Raw genomic sequence first — 11,311 nt, forward strand, 5'->3', positions numbered from 1 at the left:
TGAGATTTTTTTTTCTGAAAAATTATTTTATTGGATCTTTTCTTTTAATCTTGACTGACTATACACCAATTACCATGTCCCATAAGCATTTATAGCTCACCTGGCATCTACAAGAATTAACAATAATGAGTTACCTTCAAATTTGATAATGAATATGGTGGAACTGAAGTAAAAAGGCCTTTGAAGTACACAAAAGAACTAATCTCAAGTTGTTTTTATGAATGGATTACACCAGACACAAGGTCAAGGTCAATCGACATAATTGATGTCATTATACAATTGGTGCTTACTATGGATTAATGACATTAGCATTGTGTTATAGAAAAGTGCATGAATTCATAGAAGAATTGTCATCTTTACCACTTAAACGGCATTTCTCTAGTTGAAAGAGTCTACAAATGTAGTAATATATTGGTTGGAATTTCCTTATATACAACTGCTTGTGAGAGTGGACATTCAAGTTGAAATATAGATACAAAACAACATTGTTAAACAACAATTGAGCCCCAGAAGCAACAAAGTCTCTTTGAATAGACTACTGACCAAAGAATTCAATCTAATCTTCTTAATGTTCGCCATGCACTTGAATACCAGTCCCCTCAACAGAACTGGTGGTCTACTGTAGTGCATTCACTGGTCCATATAGCTTCTCTTTGGTGGTGTTTCTGAGTGCCATATATTATCTCTCAATGCCTGATGGATCTTGCACGACTGTTAGAGGTGTGACTCAATCTGCTCTGCTTCTCCACAAGGACATATTGGAGATGGAACAACTTTCATGACTTTGTGTAGATGTTGGTTGAGTCTGTTGTGTCCTGACCTCAGTCTAAAGGTGGTGGTTTGTTCAGATCTTGTTAGGTGGGGTAAACTGTCTTGTTGCTGAGGAGTGTTGAACAGAGACTTGATGATAGTCTTCATTTCTGTGAAGCAGACTGGATTTTCTTCCTGGTGTTGTTCAACAACACACTTTGCTAATTTATCGGCTTGTGTATTACCCAAACTCCACAGTGTGAAAGGATTCATTGTAGAACTGTTGTCAGACTTTTGATATTGTATAAAGCTTGTTGGAGTTGATGAAGCTTTGATGGAGTGTGCAGCATGAGTAAGGGCTTCTTCAGCTTTAGTTTGAACAAAGTAGACCTGTTGGTATTGCCTCTGATTGTTGATTTTCATTGGGGTACTTAATGTATATGCCGGTCCCTCTTTTTGTTGTGGCAGTTGTGGCAGACCCATCTGTATATACTCTTACCCAGGTTTCTGAAGGATATTCCTCTACAAGTATACTCATTGTCAGTGTTTTCTTAACTATGCTAGTCTGTCCATCTTTGATGGTAATAATCAGACATGAGTTCTGGATGGTGACATTTCCAACTTGATCTTCACATCGGTTATTCATTGTGAAAGCTATGGGTTCTATGTAATTCGGTAGAGCTTCTTGGTGTTTTCTTTGTAAGGCTCTTGTCTCTAATGTAAAGTCTGCCTGAGGAGAGTTGTTTCAGTCTGGTATTCATTCGGTGGTCTTGAGAACACTGATATTCAAAGGCCTGTATCATGGCTTCCATTTCAAGTGGAGCATAATCCACAGTCAGTTCAACAGATTGTTTTGGGAGAGAGCGTGTGAAGAATGGTTCGTTTATCTCTCTCCCTGTTTATGGTAACACGTCCCCCTTAGCCCATATGACTATCGTTTCTAAAGCTGTCTGTATTCTGTGTTTAACTGTAGTTGCATACTCTCCTGAGCACCCAAGAAAAAGATCGTCTGCATAAAATGCTGATTATGCCTCTTTTGGTAGCTCTAGTACTAGATCATCATCAAGAGTGTGAATAGAGTTGGTGGTAATACTTCTCCCTGTGGGCCCGCTTAAGAGGACTTTCTGTCCACATTGCCCATCAACCTGCACTCTGACTCTTCTATTGTACAAGTACGATTTGGTCAATTTCTACAATCTTCCACTTGTGTCATATCTAAGCATTCTTGCAAGAAGTCACTCTTTTGGAGTGTCCGACCATACCTTATCAAGTGCTCTTTGTAGATCTACGAAGACAGCCAACGTTTCTTTCTTGGTTTGGAAGGCATCTTCTACTACCTGTGATAGATGTGTAGTCTGGTATATGTGCTTTTATATTGTCTAAAACTAGCTTGTTCATGTCCAATGATGTTCTCGAACTCTAAGTACATGTACATGCGCTTATTTATTAAGCGTTTCATCAATTTACAGCAGCTGCTTCTTAGGCGTATAAAACGATAATATGAGGCTTATGACTTGTTCTTTCCTTTCTTCAGTTTAAGCATCATTATTGCTTCCTTCCAGCATTGTGGGACTTGACCTTGTCTCCAGCTAAGATTGAATATGTCTAGCAAAGGATTTAGTGATAAGTTCCCTAAGTGTTGAAGCATCTCATTTGTGATGTAATCTGGACCTGGAGACTTTTCTTCTTTAGCTTTCTAATAGATTGTTTCATCTCAGAAATTGTTATGTCAGTCGGCATAATATCATGTGCTGCTGTTATTACTTTCTTCTTCATTACCTTTTGCAAATGCATTTGCATCAGCTTTTCCTAGAGTAATATTTTGCCCTTTACTTCCCTCCTCATAAGTGCTTTTGTCGAGTAATACAGCTTTGTTGTATGTTACTATCCTCCTCCATATTCAGATATGATGCTTTTCTCTCCATCCTCTTCTCTGGCACTTAAGCTTTGTTTTGAGGTGTTTTGCCTTGCTTTGCTGGACTTTGATGTTATTCTCCTAGCTGGGGTTTGATTCAGTCTCTTCTCTTGCTCTTGTTAGTGCATTGTGTGTTTCCTGAGTTTCATTGGACAAGTATGGCTTGTAGTCCTTTCTCACACCTCTTGGTATACTATCTTTTAGAGCTCTTACTATATTTGCATTAAATATTTTGACAACATTGTTCCTTCAGTAACTATGTCCTTTGTAAGTTCATTTGCCCTAGTTTCAAATTTCCCCCAGTTTGCCTTCTTGTACTTCCATCTTGATAATTGAGCATTATCAGGTGTTTTTGTTTCTCTGATGGATAGTATGACTTAGCGATGGTCACTGCCCTCTAGTTAGTCACAAACCTTTCTACTGATATTCTGGTGTATATCCTCAGTACATAAAGCCAGCTCTAGTGTAGCGGTAAGAATAGAAGGTTGGTGTATCAGTTGGGTCATTGACAAGAATAAGATGGTTTCTCCTATTTTACATTTTGTGTTGTATCCCCAACTATGAGTTTACGTGTTAGAATTTCCTACCATGAGAAAGTTACTTTCTGATATCTATGGTATCTCGGGAGAGTTTCTTGTCATTTGGGCAGTATACAGAGACAATGTTATAAGAGCTTTGTCTAATGGTGACTTTGACTTTAAGATATTCTACTTCCTCCATATATGTTTTGATATCCCTGGCGTTTATGTTGTACTTACTAGGGTCATTACACCTCATTTCTTACTCTCTTTTCTGTCCCTCCTGAAAACTTCTCTGATTTTAAAAGGTTTGCATTCTTTCAAGTGTGTTTCCTAGCAGATGTTAAAATTGTTTTATGTAGGAAATGCTGTAGCTAATCTTTTTTGTTAGATACTCCTTCTGCATTCCAGTGCAAGATGTCAATGACTGGTTGTTGTTTCCACTTTGGCTTGGTGTTTTTTCGGTCAGTAGCTCTCCTTGTTCGTCCCCCGACTCCACAAGATGAAACAAAGGTACCTTCAGTAGCATTTTATGTGCTACTTCGAGACGGGCAACCCGGCACTGCACCTGCCTTGTGCTCCTCACAGGGTAGCACCATATAGATTGGTTATGATTTCAAGTGTCATAATGGCTGTTTGTGCGTGGTGTTGTGGTCTGTTAAGGGTGTACTATATAGCCCAACACCGCCGTCTTCAGCACTCCAGGTTTTCTGTCGTGTAACATCACCCTTAACTTCGGAACAAATGTTCTGATCCTGGAAGTACATGAAGGATGTTGCAGATTCCTACTCGAAATTTTCCTGGAGGTTGTCTCATGAAGCCTTTCCCTGACATAAGGGTATGGCCACAAGGAAGCGAAGGTTGCTAGTCAGAGTTTGCCTTGCCCTAGATGGGCCACCCTTCAAGGTTGACGAGCTCCATCTGCGCGAGGCTATTTAGTTTTGCTTTAAATCTAAATGCATCCTTACTTAAATATGTTCACATATTTTGAGAGAAGGATCCTATTAAATTGAATGGTACCAGGAAAAGGGTTAAAGGTGTGTTACTAAAAATAAATTGAATTTTGTGCATAAAAGATGTATTTGATGCTATATCAAATACAAATAAAATAGTTGGTCTCATAATAACATGACATATGAGAAAGATATAGACTTTAAGGTTAATAGCTTTAAATAAATTGGTTTCTGGATGCTAAATCAATTAGCATTTGTGTGAAAACAACTTTTCTGTGGTGTATGGTCACATATGATGGGAGGATGATCCCTATTAATGTAGAGATTGATATGTCTGCAGTCAAGGTCAAAGTTTCTGAAATTTGTACAGCCGTTAGCTAAAAAAATGTTACAAACATATTGTAACAAAAAGAAACTTAATTTTTTTTTAATATAGGATTTGCTTTTTTTTCATTAAAAGTTGAAGAAGTGGTTTCTATTTCCTAAATAATACTTTACCTTACTTGGGTATTTGTCACATCTAATGAGAGGGAAATCTGAAACTCAATTAATTTTGCGGTCACTTTGTCTAAGGTCAAAGTTAGTTATTTAAAATTGTCCCTTAATTTGTGCCAAAATTTTGTTTCAGGATGATCAATCAAATACTGCATATGGTACTGCAACCTAACTAGGATATTGGTATGTGGTCATATGTCATAAGGGCAGATTCCTTTAAATTTTCAAGTCATTGGGTTGTAGGCCAAGGTTACAGTTACTCAAACAGATTGTGGAAGACACTTCTAATGTCTTATATGAATGGACCATCACATAAAATACGTTCTTGGGTCACTATAAATATTTCTATTTTATATATATGAGCGTGGGTTTAAAGGTTCTTTTATTTACAATACTTGTTTTTTCTTTACAATCATCCCTGTCAACTATCAATAAATGGTCGGTGGTTTAGCAAGCAGTATTTACAATCAAGGTAGTGCAGACCCAAAAGTCAACGTGTTGTACTTCAAAATAACACCAAAACGTGTAGAAGAAAGGTTTGTGCATTCATAAGAATCATTCTTATGACAAAAGAAGAATCAGTCTGAGGAGACGATAACCCCTCAAGCTTTGCAATTTTCGTAGTCAAACCGACGGGGCATAACTCTAGAAAGGATCTGAATCACAACCCATATTCAAAGTCTGCCTGCATGTTTTGGTTCTTAACAATGTGTGTTGATGTTTTTTGTCTACTGGCCTGGTATCAACTATAGTTTTGCCTGACCAAATATACATGTCTTCCTCACGTCTTCTTGTCAAGAGTTAGTGTGATGTTTTGGCCTGATGTCATCGCAGCCTTTTATTAACCAAGTTTTACGTTGGATCTAATAGCTGCACATTAAAAGTCTTAACAAAGATTCACAACGTATGTGTATTTATGATATCTTAAAGAGAGACTGCTTAATAAAACCAAGCAAACAATAAGTTACATATATTATTAAAACAAATAAGTATATAAATACACAAATAAATTAAATTACACTGCAATGACTATTCAACGATGAAATATTATTTACAGATAAAATATTATGCGTAGATGAAATATTATGCACAGATGAAGTCGTTTGTACAGATCGGGATTTCTGAACACATTAATGGCATCGGAGACATGAGTTCCTATATTTTCTATGCATTAGCATCAAGAGTTTCTATGTTGTAGATGTCGTCTCCTGTTTGTTGTCCTTTGTTGCTGTCTTGTTCGTTTATTGTTCTGACTATTCTTTGAAGCAAGACAACATCTTTCAAAACTACTTTTATGTTTAAGTACACATTTATACTGATCGAGCTCTGCTGTCTGTTGTTGCAGACCTAATTGTTCTGATTTCAGTTTGAGACGTAGATTTTGTTTGACAAGACGAACATACACCCTTGAGCTGCAACTGCTTCGTCTGGTAGAACTTGCTCTTCCTAGAGTACAGCATATTTCTCTCTGAATGTTGCTATCTGAAACGATAAAATATATATTTTGAAAATGTTTATAATGATCCAAGATAGAAGTGGTCGTAAACAAAGTAAACTATTCTGATTACAATAGAAATGATGGGTAAAAGACATTATGATCAACATTGTTGAAAATTAAATTTACTGTCGACAGTAGCATGATGCTGAGTTATACTAGCAAATTATTTCTAAGTATTCAAATGAAAATAATCAAATCTGACTTCACTTATCAGCTAAGTGCAGCACTGCAACACCCATGGATTGGTCACGGATACCTATATCAAAATTCGTAAGAATTCGGCGGAACCATGTGTCTCTCCTTCGTTTACTGTTAATCGAAGGCTCAACAAAAATGAGGGGAAAACAATAAACATATTCCTCTCGAAACTATATTTTGATTGGAAGAAGCTTCTGTCCAAGTTTGGTAAAAATCCAGGATTGTTTATGAATTTAATAAATGTTTTAAAAATTGAAATGATTTTTTTCAAAGTTATTATATGTTGGTATCAAGTTTATTCAAAATTTAAACCATACAACTGTGCTATAATGAAGGTTGTAATTCCATGAACAAAATTGACATTATACTGTTGGGTTCTTTTAATATGTTTTTGTTTTGTTTTAAAGCTATTTGCATGTTTTTGGCTTTACTTATAAATCTCTGCCGTTGAAGTGCTTACTGAAAGGGTGTAATCGATGTATATATAAAAAAAGTTCGAATAAGAGATCCAATTTATACCTGAATTGTCCATTATGTTCCCGGGTGGTGTTCCATCTCCTTGTTTGTCATCAGTTCTGCTACCAGGTTTGTACTCCAGCAAGTCTTCGTCGATCATATGTTTTGGGAGCTGATGATGATTTACACGAAGACGTCCTCCCCCTTTGGATAGATATCTTGACAATCTGTTATCTACAATAGTTACAAATGAAGATAATAAGAAACTATACTTAGTTTGAGATGTTTTTTCCATAATATTCTAAGAGTGTTCAATGATCTTAAGCTTCTATATTTGCTTGTATTATTGAAAACTCTTACGCATCTAAATATAATGATTAGATAATGTAATAATAATTTATTTACATAAAAATAAAATTGAGAATGGAAATGGGGAATGTGTCAAAGAGACAACAACCCGACCATAGAAAAAAACAACAGCAGAAGGTCACCAACAGGTCTATAATGTAGCGAGAAATTCCCGCAGCCAGAGGCATCCTTCAGCTGACCCCTACACAAATATATACTAGTTCAGTGATAATGAATGCCATACTAATTTCCAAATTGTACACAAGAAATTAAAATTAAAATAATACAAGACTAACACAGGCCAGAGGCTCCTGACTTGGGGCAGGCGCAAAAGTGCTTATAATAATTATTTTTGGTAATCAAATGAAATTCCGGTTGGCCGTATGATTGGACTTTGATTGAAACAAATTTGGGATTCCCCATTTCCATTCTCAATTTCATTTATAATCCCGCATGGTGCATGCAGAGCAAAGTCCATATCTTTGTCCCACCTTCCACTTAACACGGGAGATAAAGGAATAAAATCAAAGACAAAGAGAATAATAAATAACGTGCCCGGGTAGGGTGACTTTTCCTTTTGATCAATTCTATTTTGTGAAATAGCAGTCGGCATGTCACATTTCATCTTTATGGGGTTGCATCATCGTGAATATCGAGACACAAACATGTTTATTTCTTGTAATATTTGTCACATGACGTTAAACAGCAATTTCCTAGTTTCATCAGCTGACGGAACATACCCAGCGGACGCCCCCCCCCCCCCCAAAAAAAAATAATAAGCAAAGAAACAATGACTTTTGATTAAAAAAACGTAATCAACTATTTTACTACTTCATGCGTTTTTTCCATGACGGAAAACCTTCTATGATTGAAAATCATGCAAACAGTTTTTCAGATGATTTTATGACAAAATAGCAAGTTCAATATACGAACAGGTGTCAAAATGTGGTAAAATAGGAAGACGATTTTGCTGTACATAAAATATAACATTATGTGTTCGTGATTTTTGGTTCGTCATATTTTAAACCGATTTTCCCCATTTTAGTTTATTATTTGTGATATTACTTACTTGGAAACTTTCTCTTCGTTTCATGCTGTCTATTGCCAACTACTGTATCCATAGAAAACCAAAGAAAGGATATAAGAAAATATATTATATTCATTTTTGTCAGTTGTAAAATTGTTCGCTTACTATTTTGAAGGTCTATTACCGGTATAGTTATCGTTCTTAGACTGTAAAATGGTGTTTAATTTGCTATAAAAGGAGAATATATTTGTAATAAAAAAGGGATATTATCGAACGATGTGTACACCCAATCACCAGACGGGAGCTGTCTACGCCATACATGTTCCGATCCTTTCATTCCTTTATACTACATTAACCACAGCTAATAGCAATGCAATAGAGAGACGACGCACCTTAGGGTTGCTATGTTGTAGGATTTAACTCTAAATAATGACGAAATACATTGGATTAAGTTTAACAGTTATTATATTTTTTCAGTTAAATTGTTATTTTAAAATAATGCTTTTAATAAGCTTAGTCAAAATTGATATTGATAATACTGTGACAAGGGACATCAATGAAAACATGTTATTATTCTTTCGTTATGATTTAATTTACTCGAAAAAATGAAACTTTCATAATGAAATGTGTGTTTAGAATGTCAGATTTCTTTACAAACAAATCACAACTAAATACGAACAACATGATGAGGCCAATATTGAGAAAAAATAAATTATCTTGCTACTATATGCCGAAGCATTGTAAAAAATGGACAATATAACCATACAATCCAACAAAATCAGTTGCATTAAAAAGCACAAGGAGATAGGTCCATTAGAGACCAAGGGACGTGGTTACAAGCAACTACATGTCAACGTAGGAACTTCAACAATGAGCAAAACTCATATTTTATGCTAAAACAATAAACGAAAGAAAAATATGACAGCTATAGGAACAAAACAACCACATCCACTGCCTGAACTACATGCTGCTGACTTGGTACCGGCACTTGAAAATGTAAGATGTGGGAGGGGGAATTGAACCTGTAAAAAAGGTGCGAGACCTCAACCTGGAACATAGTCACGACAGCACAACATAAGACAACTTTTTACGCATATTACCTCAAATATTTCTAGGTAATTTTAATAGTGGATGTTTTGGATTTTTTTTTCTCATTGTATTATAAGTATAGATTATTACATGGCATTTTTCATATCAAACCCTTTATCGGCCAAAGGTTGTGATATCAGCCCAAGAGCCGCAGGCTCGAGGGCTGATATCACGAACGAGGGCCGATAAAGGGTCTGATATGAAAAATGACATGTAATTATCTTTTTATCATATACTTCAGCAGAAGATATACAGACAAGAACTATTAAAATTTAATTTTGTTTGTCTTTGCAATTTCAGAAAATATTTACAGACAACCAAAACAAATTCTTTACTTTAATTTTTTTATTGATATAACAAGCATTTTATTTGTTTTGTCACAACAATTATCATGTTCTTCAATCATATTGTCACCTCATTTAATATGTCTTTCAAAACATGTCAACTTATTTTTGCTCCTCAACTATTTTATCACTTGCCGTTTTCCTCGTTCTGTTGTCGTTTTCAATCAAATTTCCGGAAATGCACGAAGTTGCATGTGATAAACGTCACGGAAATTAACGGAAAGGCATGTGATAACATTCCGGAAGCAGTCAATAAAGGTACCTTTATCAGCCCGCTATGGCAATTCTTAGGAATCTGGTCAATAAACCAAGTAATCCTTTCATAGCCTTTTGATATTTTCAAATGTTATTGAACTGTAAAATTTTAGTAATATTTTATACAAGTATATGATAAGTTTTTTTACTTATTTCAATATCATTAATATTTTGAATACTCTACGCCAATACGGAAATATATGTTGGAAATAAATTAGTTATCTGCTACATACACTTTGGTTAAATTAATCGGTTTTACTCATAATCAAATAAACCATAATTATAACGAGTATGCAAATCGCAGGAAATTATGTTAAACATGCATTGTAAACGTACAAAAATATAGTTTAGAATGTGGACTATAAAAGTTGTTATTTTGTAACTGTGTGGAGGTGTGTCAAAAGAATTCGTTTAAAGGTTAAAATCTATATCGTTCCAATCATTCTGGGATCAAATAGACGCGCTAGAATGATTGTACAGTTTTTTAACAATCATCATTATCATATCACTTGACAACTATTTTCTTAAGGAAGATTGTCCATCCCTGTTAAATAGTAATAAGTTTAAATTATTTTACACATTTGGGTGATTCTCCAGTAAGTACTACAAGTAGCATGTGTCCATCACAACGCATACTAATGCAACAAGAGGGTTCATTCCAAAATTATCTCAATTATTTTTAATAGCCATTTAACAGCCAAATATGTATACTTAATAGTGTAAACAGTATATCAAATAAAGAACGCATGAAGAATCCCCAAAACCGAAGTTTTGAGAGACTTGTCAAATTTTGAGTATTAATTTCAATACTCTATCCAAGAGCACCCTTGACCCACACCAAAATTAAGTTGGAAATAAAACTTTGATATATTGTCTTTCGGATACACATTTCTCAGTGGCGGATCCAGGGGAGGGGGGTCCGGGGGTTGGAACCCCTCTTTTTTGAACGATCAATGCATTTGAATGGGGACATGTAGTTGGACCCCCCCTTTTTCAAATAGCTGGATCCGCCACTGTTACTTATTTGCAATTTCCATCGATGCCAAATTTGACAAAACATGTAAAATTAGCAATTTTGTTTCAAAATGACTATCTTAACATCAACATGTATAGCACTGAGTTACTTTCCGATTTTATGGTAATATGAAAAATTCGGTAATACTGTTTCAAGTATATAGACTGTAAAATTCAATTTATAGTGAATATTTGACCACTATAAAATTTTTATCATTTGAGTGAATCAATACAGGGGAAATTAGCCCTATTCCTTTAGAGATGTTTACCTTAAACAATGAAAAGAAAAAACAATTTCAAATTGAAATTAAGATTAATTCAGAAGTCAAGCCTTTTTGTTAAGAAAAACCCTTTTTTCATCCAAATGTGCTTTGACTTAAATTACATAGACATGTAAAGTTTGCCGCATATATTTGAACTAGCAATATGTATATAGTATAACTATTTTAAA

The sequence above is a fragment of the Mytilus trossulus genome, chromosome 7 (assembly GCF_036588685.1).
Source record: "Mytilus trossulus isolate FHL-02 chromosome 7, PNRI_Mtr1.1.1.hap1, whole genome shotgun sequence".
NCBI lineage: Eukaryota > Metazoa > Mollusca > Bivalvia > Mytilida > Mytilidae > Mytilus > Mytilus trossulus.